Raw genomic sequence first — 21,440 nt, forward strand, 5'->3', positions numbered from 1 at the left:
TAGCCATAGGCTATACGGGCTGCTACATTCACTGATCATGTCTATAACCAGCTTAGTGTTACTAGTGAAATGGAAAACATTTTGGGAGTTCACATTTGCTAGCCTTTCCCAGGTATCCACTGAAAACCCTGAAATCTACAGTAGAAATTCCCATTAGAAGCTTAAAGTTGACCAAGAAGATATTAATAGCAATTGCTTGAAAAAATTAATTTTTAATTTGCAAGTTTTTGCAAAAAGCTCTATTCACTAAATTTCCTAATTTTGTTCCAATAGAAATATGAGTATGAGTACTAAAAATGTAAGTTAACTAAATTATTAAAGAGTCAATAGCATAGAGAATATAGTAACAGTATTATTAGTAGTATTATGATATTGTTATGAGGTGAAATGTATACCTTCCAAATTCATAAAGGGAAGCCCTAACTCCCAGTACCTTAGAATATGGAGATAGGGTCTTTTTAAAGATTTGATTTGGTTAAAATAAAGCTGTTAGAATACCCACGTGCAGAAGAATTATAAACACAGGGTTTCCATTAAGTTTGCAAGTAATTTACTACGTTAAACTTTTTAAAATTGCACATGAACTTTATGTCCACCCTGTATTACATCCTTATCTCATGCCATATACAAAAATCAACTCAACATGCATTAAAAACTGAAACAGGAAGACTTGAACGTGTAAAACTACTGGAAGATAACAGAGGGTAAAGAATCCATGATACTGGTGTGGGCAATGACTTTATATGACCCCAGAAACCAAAGGCAACAAACCCAAAAATAGTCAAATGAGATTACATCAAACTGCAAAGCTTCTACAAGGCAAAGGAAGCAATCTACATCTGATAAGGGTTAATATCTAAAATATACAAGGAACTCAACTCTTTTAATAGCAAGAAAACAATGCAATCTAAAAAAACGGGCAAAGGAACTTGAATAGATTATCTCTCACAAGAAGACACACAAATGGTCAACATTATATAAAACATGCTCAGCATCAGGGAAATGCGAACTAAAAGAAAAATGACATACCCCCTCACACCGGTTAGAATAGCTATTATCACAAAGATGAAAGGTATGTGTTGGAGAGGATGTGGAGAAAGAAACCACTGCACACTGCTGGTGGGAATGTAAATTAGGACAGTCATTAGAGGGTGGGATGGAGGTTTCTCTAAGGAAACAGCTCAGTGTGCTGAAGAGATGCCTGCACTCGCACGTTCCAGTATAAGGGCATCATTCACAACAGCCAAGAGACGGGACCCACCTAAGAGTCTATCATCAGATGAATGGATAAAGAAAAGGCACACAGATAGGATGGAATATTATTCCTGAAAAAAGGAAATCCTATCATTTGCAACAACACAGATGAACCTGAAGGACATACATTAATAAGTCAGGCAGAGAAAGAGAAATACCACATGATCTCAGTTCTATGTAGAATCCCAAAAAAAGTTAAACACATAGAAACAGAAAGTAGGAAGGTGCAAACAGGTTGGAGGTTAGGGAGGTCTTGGTCAAAGGATACAAAATCCCAATTAGATGGGAGGAAAGTTTAAGAGAACTACTGTCACATGAGACTATAGCTAATAACAGTATTATCATATTCTTCCAAAGCTCTAAGACAGGGGTCCTCAAAGTTTTTAAACAGGGGGCCAGTTCACTGTCCCTCAGACCGTTGGAGGGCCGGACTGTGGGCCCTGGGATGAGTTGGCTGCTAAGCAGGACAGGCAGCGGTGGCAAACACCTGGCAGGTCAGATAAATGTCCTAGGTGGGTTGCATGTGGCCGTGGGCAGTTTGAGGACACCTGCTCTAAGAGTAGATTTTAAGTGTTCTCACCACAAAAAAGTAAGTATGTCCATTCTTGAGATACTTTGCTAAGAAGACTATTTTCTAATTCCATCCATATAAACATGAAGGAGGTAAAGTCTCCATCTTTCTTTAGAGCTGCATAGTATTCCATGGTGTACATATACCACAATTTATTGATGCATTCGTGGGTTGATGGGCATTTGGGCTTCTTCCATGACCTAGCAATTATGAATTGGGCTGCAATGAACATTCTGATACAAATATCTTTGTTGTAATTCGATTTTTGGTCCTCTGGATATATCTATTTTGAAACTAATTCATAGCTTTCATAGGAATGTCATAACCTAATTATGGCCTTAGAATATGGGAAGGGGGTGGGAGAGGGGAGGTGAGAGGGGAGTGGGGGGGAGGGAGGGTGATTGGTGGGGTCACCTCTATGGTTTATCTTACAAGGGTACAAGTGAATCTTTCTAAAAGCAGAGTATGAATGTCTTAACTCAATAACTAAGAAAATGACATGAAGGTTATGTTAACCAGTTTGATGAGAGTATTTCAAAATGTATATGAAAACAGCACACTGTACCCCATGATTGCATTAATGTACACAGTTATGCTATAAGAAATAAAAAAAAAAGTATGTCAGGTGACACATATGGTAATTACCTTACCTGAGCCATTTCACAATGTGTACATATCTCAAAACATGTTATACATGGTAAATATATACAATTTTTATTTATCAATTAAAATGATTAGTATTTTATAAAATGAGGCTGTTAGAGTGGGCCCTCATCCAATCTGACTGGTGTCCGTGTAAGAGGAAGAGATTCAGGCACAAGGACACAGCAGGGACACACACACACACACAGAGCACGGGCAAAGGGAAGCCACCTGCAAGTCAAGGACAGAGGCTTCAGGAGAAACTAAACACACAGGACCTTGACCTTGAACTTTCTCCCTGTGGAACTGTGAGAAAATATATTTCTGTTGCTGGGTATTTCTTTTTTTCTTTTGAGAAAGAGTATCACTCTGTCACCCTGGGTAAACTGCTGTGGTATCACAGCTCACAATAACCTCAAACTCCTGGGCTCATGTGATTCTCTTGCTTTAGCTTCCTGAGTAGTTGGGACTACAGGCACCAGCTATGACATCCAGCTAGTTTTTCTATTTTTAGTAGAGACAGAGACTTGCTCTTGCTCAGGCTGGTCTTGAACTCCTAAGCTCAGGTGATCCACCCACTTTGGCCTCCCACAGTGCTAGGATTGCAGGCATGAGGCCTATATTTCAAATATGCACTCTGTGGTATTTTGTTATAGCAGCCTTAGCAAACTAATACAACTATGAATTAATTCATTAATGGAAATATAACTATTATTCACAACCTATTCAATGCGGAAGGTAAAATAATGTGATAATTAAATAAACAGACCGTGAAACTAAGCTGCCTGGGCTCCCATCTCAGCCTTATACCCTTTTAACTACCCAGGATCTTGATCAGCCTCCCAGTCATAAGTACACATGTACATACAACCACACATAGGTCACGCGTGATGGTGTCCGCGGTGCTGTGGCTCACTTAAATCCACCCCTCTTTCCCCTACACCTAGCAAGTGATCTTAAAACCCTGATTTGATTCTGTTGCCCCCGACTTAAATCTCTCAATGCTTCCATGTCCTCAGGATCAAGTATAAAACCCTTAAACACAGCATACTAGGCCCTTCATGTCCTGAGTCCCACCTAGCTCTCTGCCCTGATTACTTGTCATCCTACCCTGCCACCCACACTGTGAAAAACATACTACAGCTGCAGCCAACCTAGTCCTCCACCAGATCATCTCCCCACCTCCAGAGCTTTATCTATCTTCTCTGCTCCTCTCCTTCCTCTGTTCAAACCCCTCACTAGCATCATACTCAAGATGCAACCAAAATTCATGGAAGGACCAAGATCTAGAACTAATTCAAATTTAGGATCAATTCCCAGATTTCCCCAAACTGAGACTTTATCCATTCATTCACACAAGAAATGCTGTTCACTACCTAAGTGTTTTGTCTGTCAATCCTTAAGACACATAAGGTGACAGCAGATGTTATGATGTCTCCATGGCCAGTTAGGAGGAAAAGTCATGAATTCTGCATGTAGAGTAAACAATACCCCATTTACATATCTCTCTCTTCTGTTTGTGGTAGGGGTAATTTTTATTTTATTTCTCCATTGTTAAGTAGTTGTTTGCCTATTCATGTAATTACAAATAGCAGAGAAAGACATGCTTTTTAGAAAATACACGTCTTGGCATTTTTAAGAACAGGGCTCATTTGGTCTCATTATTCTGCCAGGCGACTGACAGGGAAGAATGTCCTAATTGCTCATTAACTCTGACGATGTCCCCCCTTGTCTCACGTCAGGGTCTAAAAGATACAAAGTGCACAGTGAACGGCACAAGTGCTGCTTCTTTAGGGAGATAAAGCTGTAGGTTCATACAGGTAAAAAGCTGCAGACGTTTTAATTTTGGTTTTCAAAAATCCAGTCTATGACACAGAAGAATTTGGTGGTGAGTTATCCTCTCCTGATGCTAATAAGACTAACCACACTGCCGATTAAGTATTATTTTCTAGGGCCACAAGTTTTTTCAAAGCCGTTGCTTATGGAAACCATTCTTGGTTACACAGTATCTGCCAAAATGATAACGGATGTCAGAGGCATTTAGAGGAAAGCTGTCACTTCCACCCGCCCCCGTCCCTGCCACAGGCAGGGCCATACTGAGCAGAATCACAACGGAAACAGTCATCAACACACGCCTTCCTTATGGCCACTCAGATCCCTCCTCAAAATACACGAACAACTCCAGAGTTCCTTTAATAGCTACATCTGTGTACCAAGAACATCTGTCTCTGTGTGTCTGTGATATATAAAAACATTAAAATAACAATTAGCAAATAATTAGGACTACCACGGGATAGGAAATTTGTCATAACCTGACAAAATGTTATAGTCTCAAAGTTAGGCTCACATGGGCCTCTCTGGGCCTGCATTATTGAAGCCAGAGGCTTATTTCCCTCCTCACCCAAAAGCATCCTCTACAATAGTAAATTAGTTAAGGTTTAAAATTTATCTTTGTCACAGCACGGTGTGCCAAAAGACGCGGCCGGCTAATCCCCAGAGATGGAGCGCATTTAGAGACATAATGAAGACACCAGGTGTTCATACGGACGCCACTTCTTCTAGAAGACACTTATTAAACACTTTATCTCCTGTAATGTCCATGGGCTAGCTATATTTTATTTCAGCTTTCATACTAGCCAAAAGCAAATGGTTTCCTTTTAGACTCACTGAGCCAAAAATTAAAAACTCCTGGGCTTTGGGTTGTTTGATTTGTAAAAACTCCTGAATGCAATGATTGGTAGTCAGTGCATACTGTTTCCCAAAAACACAAGCCTGTGTTTTGCAATATAGACACGCTCTTCCACAGAAAGCACGCCAGACTCCCCCTTCCCTTGCGAAGCCAAACCTCTCAGTTTTAACCACCCCACACAACCTTTCACTGAGATTAGTCAGAACGGATAGGAAAGGCCTGCATTCAGTGAAACTTATAAAGCCTTAAATTGTGTGTATTGCCTGCTGCCTTAAACTAAGACAGAATTCAGTGTGTTCTGGAGCCCTCATGAAAAAGAAATTATGTTTTTCCAGTTTTTGCCTATCATGACAAAAGCTGCTGTGAATATTGTATATGTGAATTTATGTTTCCGTATCTCTTAGATGAAGATCTAGGAGTGAGAGCTAAATTATAACATAGGCATCATTTAACTCATTTGAAACTGCCATGGCCAAGAATGGTGGCTTACACCTGTAATCCTAGCAGTTTGGGAGGCTGTGGTGGGAGAATGAGTTGAGGTCAGAAATTTGACCCTTCTGGGGAATATAGTGAGACCACATCTCAACAAAAAATATGACATATCATCCGAGTGTGCTCACATACCTGAGGTCCTGCCTACTGGGGAGCTGAGGTGGGAACACGCTTTGAGCTCAGGAGCTTGAGGTTGCTGCGAGCTATGATCAGGCCAGCCTGGGCAATAGATCCTACCTCTCAAAAACAAGTAAACAAACAACGGCAACAACAAATCCGGCAGCTTTCCAAGCCAGCCGTACCCTTTCGCACCCCCACCAGCAGTGAATGAGAGTTCTAGTTTCTTCACACCCTCATCAGCACTCGGCATTAACCAGTCTTCTTAGTTTTAGCTATTCTTTAGCTATTCTAGCAGTAACTATCATGGTTTAAACTTTGCATTTCTTCGATGAACAAAGATGTTGAGCACTTTAACAAGTAAAATTAATCGCCAGTGACGGAAATCGGAAAAGTGTTTATCCTCATTAGGGTGGTGGTTACAGGGCTGCGTACATATGTTAAATGTCATTAAGCTGCACACTTAACATCTATTGGGCATTTTACTAATAAAAATAAATTTTAGAAAAATAAATAATATTAAAACAAAAGGAAAGGAAAGAAGGAACTCACGGTAGTAGCCAGAGACAGCTAGCTACTATGGCCCTAAACTGCTAAAGATGTCCATACCCAGGTGAAGGCGCATCCTTAGCTTGGAAGGTTTAGAGTAGAGATGAAAGGGGAAAGAGAAGACAGGAACTGGGGACGTCCTAATTCAATGGTCTGTGCTCTGCTCAGTAAGGATCCTGAGGCTACAAATCAATGGATGATGCCCGGCTTTACGTATGGTCTTATGGCACAACTCCATGCTTTAAATGGGCTGGGATTGTGGAGACAACTATCAGAGTAGGGCAAAGCTAATATTTAACATTGTTGGCAATGCAGAAAAGCTTATTTAAACAATTTTTTCTTTATAAAGGTTCTACACAATTTTGCAGAAATTTTAGAAAATAGAATCAAGCCAAAATAAGAAAACAGAAAATTAGGTAAATTGGCATCTTGTTAAATAATCCGGCTTCTTTAGCACATTTACTAAGTGTTAAATAAACAAATGAGTCTCTACTAAGAATGATGTTTGTATCATGCCTCTAACACAAAAACATGCTTCTCAGTCTTTTTAGTGGCTCAGTATTATTCTATATCATGATTTATTTAAACTGTCTCCTATCCTTGCACGATTAGGTTATTTGTGATTTTTCCAAAAGCAAATGGTTACAGTGTAAATTTAATCAGCTTAATATTTATGGTCATCTTAATAATGGCACAGTGTGGGTCAGGTATTACAACAAAAGAAATAACACAGATGTGACAAAAAAGGATCTGTGGTCCTCTAATCGAGACTTGTGAATATAGATACATATTATGCATGAGTCTCACATCTGGCTCTCCATAACTAAACAAAACAGAATTATAAATAGTTTTGAATCCCTAGAGAACTCCCACGTGATGAAACTAGACCACTGTGAAAGTTATTTGTGATTCTACAATAAATGGAAACCAGCATATGACTCTTGGTTTTTCTCACTGACAATACAAGACAGTAAAGTGCATGAGAGAAAGCGTGCGACCATCAGGGAGCTTAGAAGATGTAAAGCAGACAGTGAGACGACAGTGAGAATTCTCACATGAATGACTCCCATCAGCAAGACCTACAGTGTGCGCAAAAACAAAATTCTCACATTTTAAGGCACACTTGATGCAAGCACATTTACTCTTTTTTGTTATTTACTAAAAGAAAAACTACTGGGTCCTATTTACATTAACAGTACAAATATACTTAATTTCAATGTCTCTGACATATCTATATTAAACACGGTACTTTCAAACTCTCACATGCTCTAGTTTTTGTTATAAACAAATGACAGCCCAGCAGAGCACTTACGACTGAATGAGTATTTTCCTGGGTGAATGTCCTAGGAGGTCCCTAAGAGGCAAGCAGGCATCTCTTTCCCAATATAAATGATTTACTGTGTCAGGAGGGTGTTCTTTCCCACTAGGAATGATTTGTTTCACAATTTTTAAAGTCCTGTCAGGAATTTTTGCTTGAAAAAAAATCCCAAATCAATAAACCAAACAAACCAAATAAACCAGAACTATGTGAAGAGACATTTCATTGTTATCTCTATAAGTATAACAGTGTAAATCTCTATAAGTATAGTCCTTTTTGATTTAGTAAATAAAGATATATCAATAATGAACACACAGACTTCAGAGTTTGTTTTCTGAATTCAAGACGATCACAACAGCCAATCCAGCTCCAAGAATGTAAACATCCTCCAGCTCAGTTATGTGGGCTAACTATGGTAGACTACAGATTTATAAGAAAATCACAGTAATCTCTGCATTAGTGGACAATTCAACAGCAGCCTAGATAAGCTTTGTCTGAAGAGGCTATATAGTATAAGGTAAAAAGTGTCCCAACTTGAAATAGAGACATACAGCCTTTTTGTCTGATATCTAACATTTAGAATGTGACTCTGGGAAAGTCATTTAATTTCTATGTCTGTGTTTCACAATCTAAAATAATGAAAATAATTAAAAATGCTTATTTTATAGGGTTCTGTGTAAATATGGGAACCTTCCCAGCACAGTAACCACTGCTGAATGCTCATTGACTCAATAAGAATCTCTTCAAAACCTTTCCTGTGGTTTCTTCTTAGTGTGGTAGGATTATAGATTACTTTTTTTGGGGGGGGGGTTATTCCTATTTTCTACAGTGAGTATTTATTCTTTTCATAATCAGAACAAAAAATGCTGCCCAAATTTTAAAAATCTATTTTAGCTAGGCACAGTGGCTCACGCCTGTAATCCCAGCACTGTGGAAGGCTGAGGAGGGAGAATTGCTTGAGCTCAGCAGTTCTAGACTCACCTGAGTGAGAGTGAGACCCTGACTCATGAAAAAAAGGGAAAAACCCAGCGGGGTGCCATGGTGAGTGCCTGTAATCCCAGCGGCTTTCAGAGGCTGAGGCAGCAGGACGCCCACAGCCCAAGTCTGAGGTTGCAGTGAACTATGACAACAGTGCACTCTGCTCAGGGGCATAGTGTGGGACTCTGTGTCAACAACAAAAAGCAAAGAAATAAAAATTAAAAAAGAAATAAGCAAGGAAATAAAATAAAATACTCCCCCTTCAAAAAAATTTTTTAAAAAAATCCATTTTAGATGAGCGTAAGTACCCATCATTTGTCTCAGGTTCTCAGCATGGTCTACCTTGGGGACATATGGAATTCAGGTGGGACTTCCAAAAAAGCTATTCCCTTAGCGGGGAGGGAAGAGTGAAAAGAAGCTGAACCTAACAATAACCATAGCACACATGTAACACACTCCAGAATTGCTTCTTACACCCCATCATTTGTCTCCCATACGTCTGAAAACCAGCTGGACTTGCCCCTGCCAGCCAAGTAAAGACTGAGTCCCTTTATAGTTGAGGCCAGAAGGCTGAGGTGAAGTTCACTCAGGGGTTCAGCTCTAGGTGCTCAGATGAGCCTTGGAAAATCTGAGTCCAATATAGCACTTTCCAAAGAGTGGACTCCCAGGCTTTTCACAGCCCAGTGTGGAGGGAGTAGCCCAACCTACTTGACACCTGCAGGACAGCACAGGACATTGTCCACAGTGATCCAGGCCACAGCTAACAAACACATTGACTGTGATGGAGTATTAAGCCTCTTGATGTCTCAAGATTTGTTCCCTCATTACCTAAATCATTTACAATAAGTACGTCAGGCATGATGCTAGCATATTATAATATATGTTTCTATTAGAAAATGGTGTTGCCTGTCTGTTCATCATCATCAGGAATAATTTAAATATTTTAATAAAATTTTTTTGACAAACTGTAATTATATATAATTATGAGGTACACAGGGATGTTATGATAAACGTTTACAAATAAATTAAGCAAAAGATCACAGTAATGTATCCTTCCCCAAGACTAAAACGGCAGTGATATGTTTAATACTTTTAACAATGGGGGTCTTTAAGAACTAAAGAGATAAGTTATAGTTCAAAATAAAACATTAAGTCACAGTTTTGAAAAATGTTATACATCCTTTTGATCTGTACTTAAAATGCCTAGGAAAGAATTAGAAAAGCTCAAATTAAAAGAGAATAGAATGGAATTTTATTCATTGAAAATATCAACTACTGAGCTTATAAAACAAAGTCTGGTGCCCTCAGTTCAAAAAAGGGTACATTTTTTAGTACAAATAAATAGTACAAAAACTTTTTCACATAGTTAACTTTCTGGTCAATAAGAATGCAAGATCCATTGCAATTTTAAAGTACTATGTGATATCTCTTTTCCAAATTATAGAACTGACAAGAGTTTCTGAATCAGGTGTATAGTAATAGTTTCTTCAGTTAGATTTGATCTTACAAAACACTGAATATATACATCAATAAATTCTGAGATTAAAAATTGAATAAATAACTTGGGTATCCAAATCATTATATTAGTAAACTTTATTTTCTATTAATTCTTACATAACTTAAGGAATCATGGTTGCTGAAGTAGAGAAAATCATGGACTGGTAATTGATGAGCTCACTTGAAATCAAAAGTTACTATATCTCTGTCGTAATCCAATCTATCAGTTAGTTCAACTGAACAAAGTCCCTACAATCTCTTGCCATTTGGCAGAGGGGAGAGCATTTTTACTTTGATAGTGAAGAACAAGATTCACTCATTTCTACAGCCTACAAAGCTTAACAATCCGTGAATAACAGAATGAACAATGATGCTGAACAACATCATGAACAACGCAGGCCAAGAGTTCTGAAACCATTAAAATTTAGTAGCCCAAAATGTAGCCTCTGTGTGCAGAGGGTGGGGGGAGGATAAAGGGCTAGAATAAATTCATTGGAGTTTTGTTTATAGTTTTATTCTCATGGGGATAGGTAGAAGAGGTGAGGAAAGATTATAAATTAATCATACGTAACTATCAATTAATGTAATTATCAATTTCTCAACCATTTAAATTTCCTTTATCTCCTCTCTCTCTGTTTTTAAAGCAATAAGTACACCAGAGTCAATATTTTGAAATATGAAACTTAACAAAACCCTGTTACTTCCCAACAGAGACCTAAACAAACTCTGGTCAACTCACTTTATTAACTCTCTTCCTGGCAGAGATATTTACATACTGTTTCACAGATTTGAGAAAAGTCTGTACTTTCAATTCTTTATGTGTACAATTTCACATCTAGACAGAACCTCAAATATCGAACTTTACTCACGGAAATGAATACCTTCAACATACTAAGTAGCAAGTAAGAAGTAATAATCCAAAGCCAGCACTGTTTCTGTTTCGCACTGAAACTACTTTTAGAAAATCTGGCAGATGGCACTTTTTTATTACGTAGAAAGTTTTCCTAGGGGAAAATACACCAAATTAATTAAAAAAGAAAAAAGTTAAGTGGTCACACAGAATTAGCTATATATCTCTGTCCCAGCTGTAACGCGCCTGCTAAGCCAAGCAAGGCGGCAGTGAAAATTTGCATATTAAAAAAATTGCCAACTGCATTATGCTTGCATGGGGCCAAGGAAAGTTCATATAATCATGCAAGTGAATAAGATACATGTATTTATCTAATACATGTATTTATCAATTTAGATATACCTTGCATATTGCGTGAATTTATCTTCCAGAGATCTCTCATCTGTGAGCCCTGAAACCTATGTGTCAAACACCGATGTTCCTGACAGTTTCAGATATTTTTATTTCTTTATAGCTATATCCTTCCCAGCCACTCAGGCCATTACCCTGGGATAACAGAACTGGAGGAGACTTTGAAGAGTACCCAGTTCAACGCCTTCACTATAAAAAAAAAAAATAAAACCGAGATGTGATCAGATTCAGTGACTCACACTTCAAGTAAAGATAGTTAATGGTTATGTCAAGACAGCCACTCAGGCCACTGACGTTCCCATGCTTTTCTTTTAAGATTAAAAGAACATGAACACAATTATTCCATTTTCTCAAAAATTTCCATAAAATAATAAGACAAATTCTGCTTTTATATACCTTGATATTGCTTTAGTAAAAACAAAAATGTTCAGCTTAAAACTGATTCTCTTTTATTCCTACTTAAAATATATCTCAGTTGGTACCTATAAATAAATGATGCTTATAAACACAATTTGAAGATATCATCAAATGCTCTACTAACAACAAAACCACTAGATATTAATTTGAAACTTAAATTTTTTTCCCAATATTGGCTTCCCTGGTAATTTTACATCTTAAGTCTATGAGACAAAGCAGTAATCAGTTTTGTTCTCAAGTCAAGACCTTTGCAGAATATTCTGCTATGGTTTCACATATGGCTAACCAGCAAACCCAACTGTACAGTGCAGGGTGGGGGATAACAATTCTGCCTGATTTTCACAAGACAGCCAAAGTGTGATTGTGGCCATTTGCCTTTCAGAGGAGTCTAAGAAAAGAAGCACAAGTTACTCCACATGTCAGTAAGAATTTCCAGCTTGAACCAGTACACGTGCTCCAGGCTGGCAGACAGAAATTGAAAAGGACACAGCTTTGTAACCAGTGCCAGCTGAACTTGGTGGCAGACTATTAAAAAAAAAAAGAAAAAGCACAAATTATACATGGAGGGAGGTGGGGGAGGAGGAAGAGAAAAAATGCAATGAGCTAATGTTTCTAGATGGCATCTGCCTTTTGACTCAAAGAAAAAGATGGCTTTTTTCCAGAATTTTCTATTATTGTGGTATCAGCTGCCTCTTAGACTTGTTTATAAAAGCTGAGACTGCCAACAGAACAAGACAAGATTTCTGTTAATAGTAGTAAACGTGTAACCCCCTTGAATAATAGCGATTTCAATATTTCTTCTACAAGGGCTACTTAGGTGTTATTATTCATGGCAGGGCCTTTAGCACTTTTTGTTATGGTTAGGTACCATTAAAAAATATATAGCAATTCTGAGGTTAGAAAGTTGCTATCTTGATTCTTTAATTTACCATTATAATAGATTTAACTAAAGTACATCGTGTGTCACTTAACATCAGGGATACAGCCTGAGAAATGTCATCAGGTGATTTTATTATTGTTCAAATATCATAGATGACTTCACAAATCTAGATGGTATAGCTACAGCCTACTACACACCTTGGCTACATGGTATAGCCGGTTGATCCAAGGGTATAAACCTGCACATCATCTTTCTGTACTGAACACTGCAGGCAACTGTAACACAATGTAAGTATTTGTATATATAAACATAGACAAGGTACAGTAAAAGTACAGTTTTATACTTTTATGTATAGTCCATTTTTGGCCAAATGTTGTTATGTCATGCACGCATATAACTGGTGCTTGGCTGGCATTCTTTTTACCAAATAAATTTCTGTTAGCCTTTTCAAAACTCAGTATTCTTAGTAACTATTACACTAACCACTTACCATAAACACTGGGAATCCAAGAAGAATTAAGTATTTATTAAAGCTTTTTAGAAGAAAATATAGTTTCTACCCATTTTGTAAGCAAAAGATCTTTATTTGAAAAGAAAAGAAGCCTGGTAAATCAAGGAATGACAGATTCAACAAAGAAGACTAAGCAACACTCCCAGTTTCCAATTGGGATGTGAAAATCTGAAAAGATAGTCATCACTACCATCCTGAGTGCTGGACAATCTGAAGACTGATAACTTTCCTTAAGCTCAGCAAAAAGCTCAGGTAAGAGGGCAACCAATTACAGAAACACAGGTCTAAAACAATGCATGGACACTTGTTTATGTAGGACAGGTTCTGCCAAGATACCACCAAAAGGCATCTGGCCAAAATTGTGAACAGATGGTGACGGCTGAGTGTGAGCTAGCAAGAGGACCCACGACCCCTGGGAACTGTGATATCAAGGAATTCACACCACTTTCAGGCTCTTCTCAGAACCTGGTCTCACAAAAGAGACTGGTCAGAGTCCAAAGCATCCTTGGTTATAATGGTACAGCCTGGGGGAAAGAACAGCAGACTCTGCAAAAGGCATGAAAGGCTGCCTAGCTCCTTCTCCCTTCTGTCCCGATGGAACAGAAAGAAGCCTTAAATGCTTGGAAGAAGGGTAAAGACAACTGTTCCCCTTAGGGAACTGGCAAAAACCTATTACAGCTTAAAGAAGGAAAACACACACACACACACACAAAACTAAATCTAGGGGAGGGGCAGAAACATTGAGAAAGCCACACCACCAAACCCTGGGCCAGTGTGACTGACCAACAGTGAGGCTTAATCAGAACACACCCACTTGCCTCCCACCACTGACTAAAGCGCTTAGAGGAACAAGTCACTGCAGTATACCACCGGGAGAGGGGCAACAGACAGGAAGGAAAACCTGAGTCACCACACAAAAGGAGGACCTGAAACTGGAGCTCAAGCACACACTGAGAACATCCCTTGGCATATCAGCCCCTATTCTGAGACCAAGGTAAAGGCAGGGGAATCAGAAGGCTCTGGTAGATCCAGGATAGCCATGGCAACCCTATGCAGTCAATCTTACCATAATTCTGCGTAATTCAGAACATGGTATTCAACAACACAGCAGACAGATAATCAGTAGGGATTACGAAGGCCTGAAACAAACTAAGCTAAGCTCATCGAATCATCTAATCAACTAACATGCATGGAAGACCCCACCCAACGACAGCAGCACACACATTTTTTTCAGGTATCCACGGAATTTTTACCAGAATGAACTGAAATACATCACATCCAGGTGGGATTTATCCTGGGAATGCAAACCTGCTTCAACTTTAAACTCCAAGTAATTTAGCATGTTAATAAACTAAAGAAGGAGTATATAACCACCTCAACAGACAGAGAAATCTTTTTAAAGTGTTGTTTACAACAGCATACCTTCCCCTCCAAAAACATAAATCTAAGAAAATATAGGAGGATACAGGTATATATCTGTATATTCAAAACTCTAAAACACTGTTCAGGGAGGGGGGAGGGAGAAGGGAGGGGGAAATGGGTGGAGGGAGGGGGTTTGGAGGGATTACTTCTGAGGTTTACCTTATAGGGGTACAAGTGAATCTTTCTAAGAGTAGAATGTGAACGTTTTAAAGCAATAACTGACAAAATGACATGAAGGCTATGTTGACCAGTTTGATGGAAGTATTTCAGATTGCATGTGAAAACCCCACACTGTACCCCAGAAGTGCATTAATGTACATAGTTACCATTCAATTAAAAAAAAAAAAAAAAAAAAAAACCACTGTTCAAAGAAATCATGGAAGACCTAAATAAATGGAGAAACATACTGAATTCATGGGTTGGAAAACTCATTACTGTTAAGATGCCAATTGTCACCAAACTGATCTAAAGAATCAAAATCCTACCAGGATTTTTAGTAGATACCACCAAGATTTTTCCAAAATTTATATGGAAAGGCAAAGGAACTAGAATGTCAGAAGCAATTCTGAAAAAGAGCAAAAGTTGGAGGATTCATGCTACCTTATTTCAAGACTGACTATAAAGCTAAAGAAATCAAAGAGTATAGTTTTGGTGAAGGTATAGGTCTCCACACACATCGCTACAGAGTCCAGAAATAGATTCACGTAAACAGAGTCAGCGGTTACTTCTCAATACAGAAATGACAGTCTTCTCATAAAGAGGACTGAAATATTTGAAAGTCCATAGGCAACAAATGAACCTTGACTCATACCTCGTATCTTATACAAAAACTAACTCAAAATGAGTTATAGATCTGAATGTAAATTGTAAAATTATGAGACTCCTGGAAGAAGATGTAGGACAAAATCTTCATGGTTTTAGGTTAGGCAAAAAAATTCTTAGATACAACAAGCTTGATATATTAAAAAAAAAGATAAATTCTACTTTATAAAAATTAAAAACTTCTATGCCATAAAAGGTACATTAAGAGAATGAACAGAAAGGCCATGACCTTTGAAAACGTACCTGCAAATCACATATCTGATAACATATCTGATAAAGGACTTGTATTCAGAATATATTAAAAATCCTCAAAACTCAGTAAGAAAACAACCCAATAAAAACATGCAAAATAGTGGAACAAACAGTTCATTAAAGAAGATCTACAGGTAACACATGAAAAAAAAAAAACATGATTAGTCATTAGAAAAATGCAAATTAAAAATACAGCCTGACAGCATGAATCATCTGTTAGAAGGGCTAAGATGAAAACTGCTAAAAATACCAAGTGCTGAGAAGGATCTATGGCGCTGGAACTCTCACACACTATTGACGGGGGCATAAAATGGCACAGCCACTTTGTAAACAAGGTAGGCCGTTCCTTATAACTAAACATCTACTTACCTCATGAATGCCCCAGCAAACCCTCTCCTAGGCATTTACTCAGGTGAAATGAAAACGTAAGTTCACAAAAATTTCACCTGTAGGTAAATTTGTATAGCAGTTTTATTAATAAACACCAAACCTGGAAACAATCTAAATGTCCTTCAATTAGTGAAAAGATTATAAAAAAGAAACAAACTGTGGTATATCCATACAATAAAATGCCATCAACTATAAAAGTGAACAATCATTAATACAGTTAACAGGTAGAGACGAATCATGAACACACTTTGCTGAGTGAAAGCAGCCAGACACCAAGAACTGTTTGCATGATTCCATTTATATGACATGCGGAAAAGTTACGGCTGCAGAGAACAAATGAGCGCTTGTGGAAGATGAGGGGTGGGGGGAGTTGGCTACCAAGAGGGAGCCAGAGGGAAAGTGTTGGAGCTCTGTCTAGGTTGTTGTTATGGATACACAAGTCTATGCTTTTGTCAAAACTCACAGAACAACATCACGAGTAGTAAACTATACTACAAAGAAACTTAAAATAACAAGAAAGCCAATGAAATAAGGGACAGTCTTGCAAAGATTACCAAAGACTACAACCACCATTAGTTTAAAGGCTTTTGGGAAGCAAGGATATTCACGCAATAATAGAATGATATCCCCTGAAATGGAATGGGAGAGAGCACAAAGGGACAAAGTACACCTTGGCCACAGACTTGTCAGTCACCACCTGAACCCAGTGATCAGGCTCCACAGTCTCAGCAGGAGGGCCTGACACTGTGTGTCTCCTGCTATGATGCAATATGAAGAACACAGCATCCTCTGTGACAGTCTCGTCAAACAGGTTTCACCTGAATCTAATTACGGCCTCAAATGCAAGCACCAATGTACAGAAACACAGGGAATAGAAGAACAAGTTAAATGGCACCATGAGAAATAACCAGACAAAATGGGGGGATTTCGATAATTCAATGAGATAGGTGCCTTACAAATAAAAAAAAAAAATCATTAAAAAAAACAGAGCATAATTTTTTATTAGTAGGAAATAAAAATCCAGTGCACCGTTGGGACCTTTAAAAACTGGCTATGTAAGAAATTCTTTGAGAAAATTGGGCACTTGTGTATTTGAACTAGATACACTAAATATTAGTCTTAATATTAAATATTAGATGTTATTAGGGAATTACTACTAATTTTCTTCGATGTGACAGTGGTACTGCGGACAATGATGTCCTTGATTCTTGGGAGATACACACTGAAGGATTTAGAGGCAAAGTAACAAGATGTCTGTAGCCTACATTCAAAGGATTCAACGAAAATAACTGTGTCTCTCTTTCCTCCCTCCCTCCCCTCACCAAACACTCTACATTCTATATGCAAACAAGGTTGGGAAATACTGAAAACTATGCCCCCTTGAAGATCCCTAATGACACTGCTATACTACTGATGATCAAATTAGTTCTGCAATTAAGAAACCAACTTATTAAATTAATGTTTTCCAAACTTGTTTGACCACAGAATTTTATTTTCGGTGAAGGTTTTAAACAGCATATGGAGCTAATTTAAAGAAAACTGATCTATAGTACATTAGACAATAACCAACAACAGCAAAGGAAGCTGCTTTACAAATTGTTTGTATTAATTTCAGTTTTATTTTCCTTAGACTTTGCAGTTGCTTTATTAAGTACCAGATACCAAGAAGACATTCTTTAAAAGGACTTTATTATTTTTTATACTTTTTTTTTTTCCTATGGGAAAGTACTTGTTTGAGTTTGGCTATTTTATAAAGTTCTGATCATATGGTACACACTATTTTGTTCCTTATTTTTTTCATTCAATAATTATATTGTAATCATATTTTCACAGCACCAAATTTTTCAAAAATGTTATTCTTACTAGATGCATTATTTCCCATTTTTACAACTCAACCATGACTGATTTGACCCTTGCTCACACTGTTGTGCAAACTTCAATCTACTTAAGCTTATGTTGTTGCATTTAATTCTGAAGTAAATAATTTGTATACAAATTTTGGATCATTTCTCTATAGTTTCCTTGGGCTAGATTCCTAGTCAAAGAATTACTGAAGGTTAAGCCTCTTACTCATCCATTTCCAAAGTGTTTCCTAGAAAAGGTATACTAATTTGCATTCTCATCACCAGCATATAGAAATGCTTGTGTCAGCAGGCACCACAGCTCACACTGGTAATCCCAGCACTTTGAGAGACCAAGACAGGAGGACTCCTTGAGGCCAGGAGTTTGAGACCTGCCTAGGGAACACAGCTGAGACTGTACATTGGCTACTTGTATTTATTTGAATGATATGTTCAAATTATTTTCCATTTTCCTAACAGAAGTTAGTGTTAACTATTGCACTGTGTGAGTTCTTTACATGTTAATAATAGTAATTCTTTGTCATGGTTTTTGTTAGAAAACCTATTGCTCTTCTATTCAGTAACTATTTTCCATTGTTTTTATGTGTGGAAAGTCCTATACCCAAAACTCAACAGTTAACAGGTTCACTATCTTTTTATGGTTTCTTTTCTTTTTAAAATAGACATTTATTTATTTTTATATTTCATTCAATTAGTTTAGAATTTGAGTACATGATATGGTTAGGATCTAACCTGCTATTTAATTTTCTCCAAGCTACTTAATTTTCCCACCCCAATTTATTCAATATGCAATCTTCTAACAATATACGCTATCAGTTCCATAAAATAAAAAAGACTGGATACACTTGTATTCACTGTAACACAGAATGCTAAGCACAGCTGCTACGTTTCAGACCTATCAACTAGCCATCTGAGTGACAGATGTCAAGTACTGGGGGCTTTGTGATTTTCTGTGAATGGAAAGAAAAGGGCACTTTATATTCTGAAAATACAACTGTGGGAGAAAAAAAATCGATGACTTTGTTAAAATAAAAGGTGAGATGGTAAAAAATAATTCAGTACAAATTATGGATCTCGCAAATTATGACAGTTTTATATACAAAGAACCTTAGAAATTAACTCCACTCTCATAAAGTCAGATATTTCTACCCTAAACAACTAGTTAGGCAGAGGTAGAAACAAAACCATTGGCTTCGAAATAACCTCAGAAATATCCTTGTTACCAAAAAAGTCTTGCAGTCCCTGAGGTTCAAACCCCCCCCTTTTTTTTTTACCATAAAAATAATTCTTTTGTTAACTTCACTGAAATGTTTTAAGGATAAGATGAAAAATCATAAAAGATTATTTAAGATAAAGGTACTAGAAACATTTAAATTATTTTTACTGCTATTTAGGATACTGTTCTCAGTTATTTTGACATGAAGTTCTTTATAGTGAATAAGATTTAAATTTATGCAAAACTAATACTGCTATCAGATTACTTTCTGAAATCTCTCATGAGCATGTGTTTTGTTTTTTTTTTAACCTGTTACTAAAACCTTAAATACCATTTATTTTTAAGCAGGGAAATTAACAGTATCTACTTACATTAACCTAATAATAAGCATATTCTTTATTAAGAAAAAAGTTACAAAACTCTGCTCTAACTTCCTCTGATCCACCAAATGTAAGACCCTTCCCCTGTAACTAGATTCAGGTCTCTAAAATTGCTCCCAAATCTTCAGGCTCATCAGAAGATGCTTTCATCAACACATCTTCTATGCTCATGTCTCTGAGAGACACAGACACAATTATTGAAGGAAATCATTATTTTCTTTCTCTTCTGAGAAAGACACCTAACTGCTGCTACTTACTACTGCTGTTACAAGTGCTTCTGCCAACTCCTTGTATAACTGCTGATGGGGGCAGACAGCAAACCTTTAGAAATAAAACGACAAAAAGTATGCTAGCCCTCTTGCCTTTCCTTTCTCTGACTACATTAACGTGGGAGATTCTCTTTATTCCACCTTCAAATATTCTGACTCAGAGTATCTAATTATTCACTCTAACTTTTGATCAACCTTTAATCATTTTTGAAGACTTGCTACTTTAAAGTGCCTTTTTTTCTTAAAAGAAGGTAAAAACTGGATGTTGCCCCTCAAAATATAAGTCCAAATCCTTCCTATCATGAAGGAAAAAATCCTTGGCTCTTGGGATTTTACTTGAAGTCAGCCTAGCAGAGGCCAGAGATGGGCTGTATTGAGTCCACGCTGAGAAGTTCAGCCCTGTCCTGCTTGTCCCATAACATTTCATGTCCAGCCTTGTAGTAATTACAATCCTGTGCACACAGAAATAAAAATGAAAACGTGTTAAAGCACAGGCTCTGGGGCCCTTTCCCCAGATTTTGTAATTCCACAGCTAATGTTTGTAATGCTGGTGGCCCCCTGACCACATGTGATGCAGTGAGTACAGAAATGCCTCAGTACTCCACCTCTCCTTCTGTCCAAAACCATTGCAATGTGACTTTGCTGTTCTTTCTCTAAGAGGTGGAATTTATTTCCCCATCCCATGAATCTGAACTGGTCTTATTACTTACTTTGGTAACAGAATACAGTGGAGCTGACCTTGCACCACCATAAGCATTACTGTCTTGGAAACCTCACGTTACAGCCTTGTGAATTGGCCCAGGCTTTGGGAGGAGCGACCTCATCACCACCAGCAGACAACATTTGGTCAGACACGTAAACAAGACCCCCAAGAGCAGCCAGCCCCAGTGGACCACTGTAGACACCTTAGCTCAGGAGCCAAGTTCAGCTAAGCCTGGCCTAGTTGCCCCACACACCTGTCTACAAGTTTCAGGACAATTCGTTACAAAGTGATAAGCTTACTGGCACATCGCAGTTCTGATTGATACTCTTCACCAAAAATATTATACTGATTAATTTCTTCCTCCCCACTTCTCTGGCCACCTTCACATCTAGGCTGCATTTCTGCTCAGACCACAGCAATAAAGTCTTCGAACTTGTCTTCCTGCTTACTGTGGTCCCTAAAGTCAGAAACTGTGTTGTCATAGTTCACTCATTCTCATCATCCACCATCATGCTTGCTACCCCATAGGTGTTCAGTCCTTGTTTGCAGAATCTGCTGCCCGATTCATAAACACAACCCTGATCACATTACTCTCCCACGTAGAGCTCGACTGGCATTTACACCGTAGGCTGCATGCATTTTCCACTTGGCCTATTTAATTCTAGGAACTCGGTGGCCCAGCCTCAGCCTAGTTTCCCACTCTTCTTCCCACTCCGGGCTGAACGTGTCCTTTACTTCTCTGCACACCTTGATACTCAGCCTCCTGCCTGGATTGTCCTTCTACATCTCATACGAAGTCCAACTCAAATGCCACCTCCTCTGTGAAAATACGACAGTTCTCGGTAAGAAAAGGCTCAGTCCTACCTAGGCATATACCCAACCAGAGATCATGAAGGCAGGTACCATCTTTCACCTCAGTCCTACCTAGGCATATACCCAACCAGAGAT

At 38.0% G+C, this 21,440-nt stretch overlaps 1 protein-coding gene across 3 annotated transcripts in view; it reads right to left on the reverse strand.

Annotated features, from left to right (window-relative positions):
- Nucleotides 1-21,440, reverse strand: part of RHBDD1 (rhomboid domain containing 1) — a 139,753-nt gene that overhangs the window by 55,122 nt on the left and 63,191 nt on the right. The window lies entirely within an intron of this gene.

Source organism: Otolemur garnettii, unplaced genomic scaffold (genome assembly GCF_000181295.1).
Source record: "Otolemur garnettii isolate 467f Iridium unplaced genomic scaffold, OtoGar3 scaffold00013, whole genome shotgun sequence".
Lineage (NCBI taxonomy): Eukaryota > Metazoa > Chordata > Mammalia > Primates > Galagidae > Otolemur > Otolemur garnettii.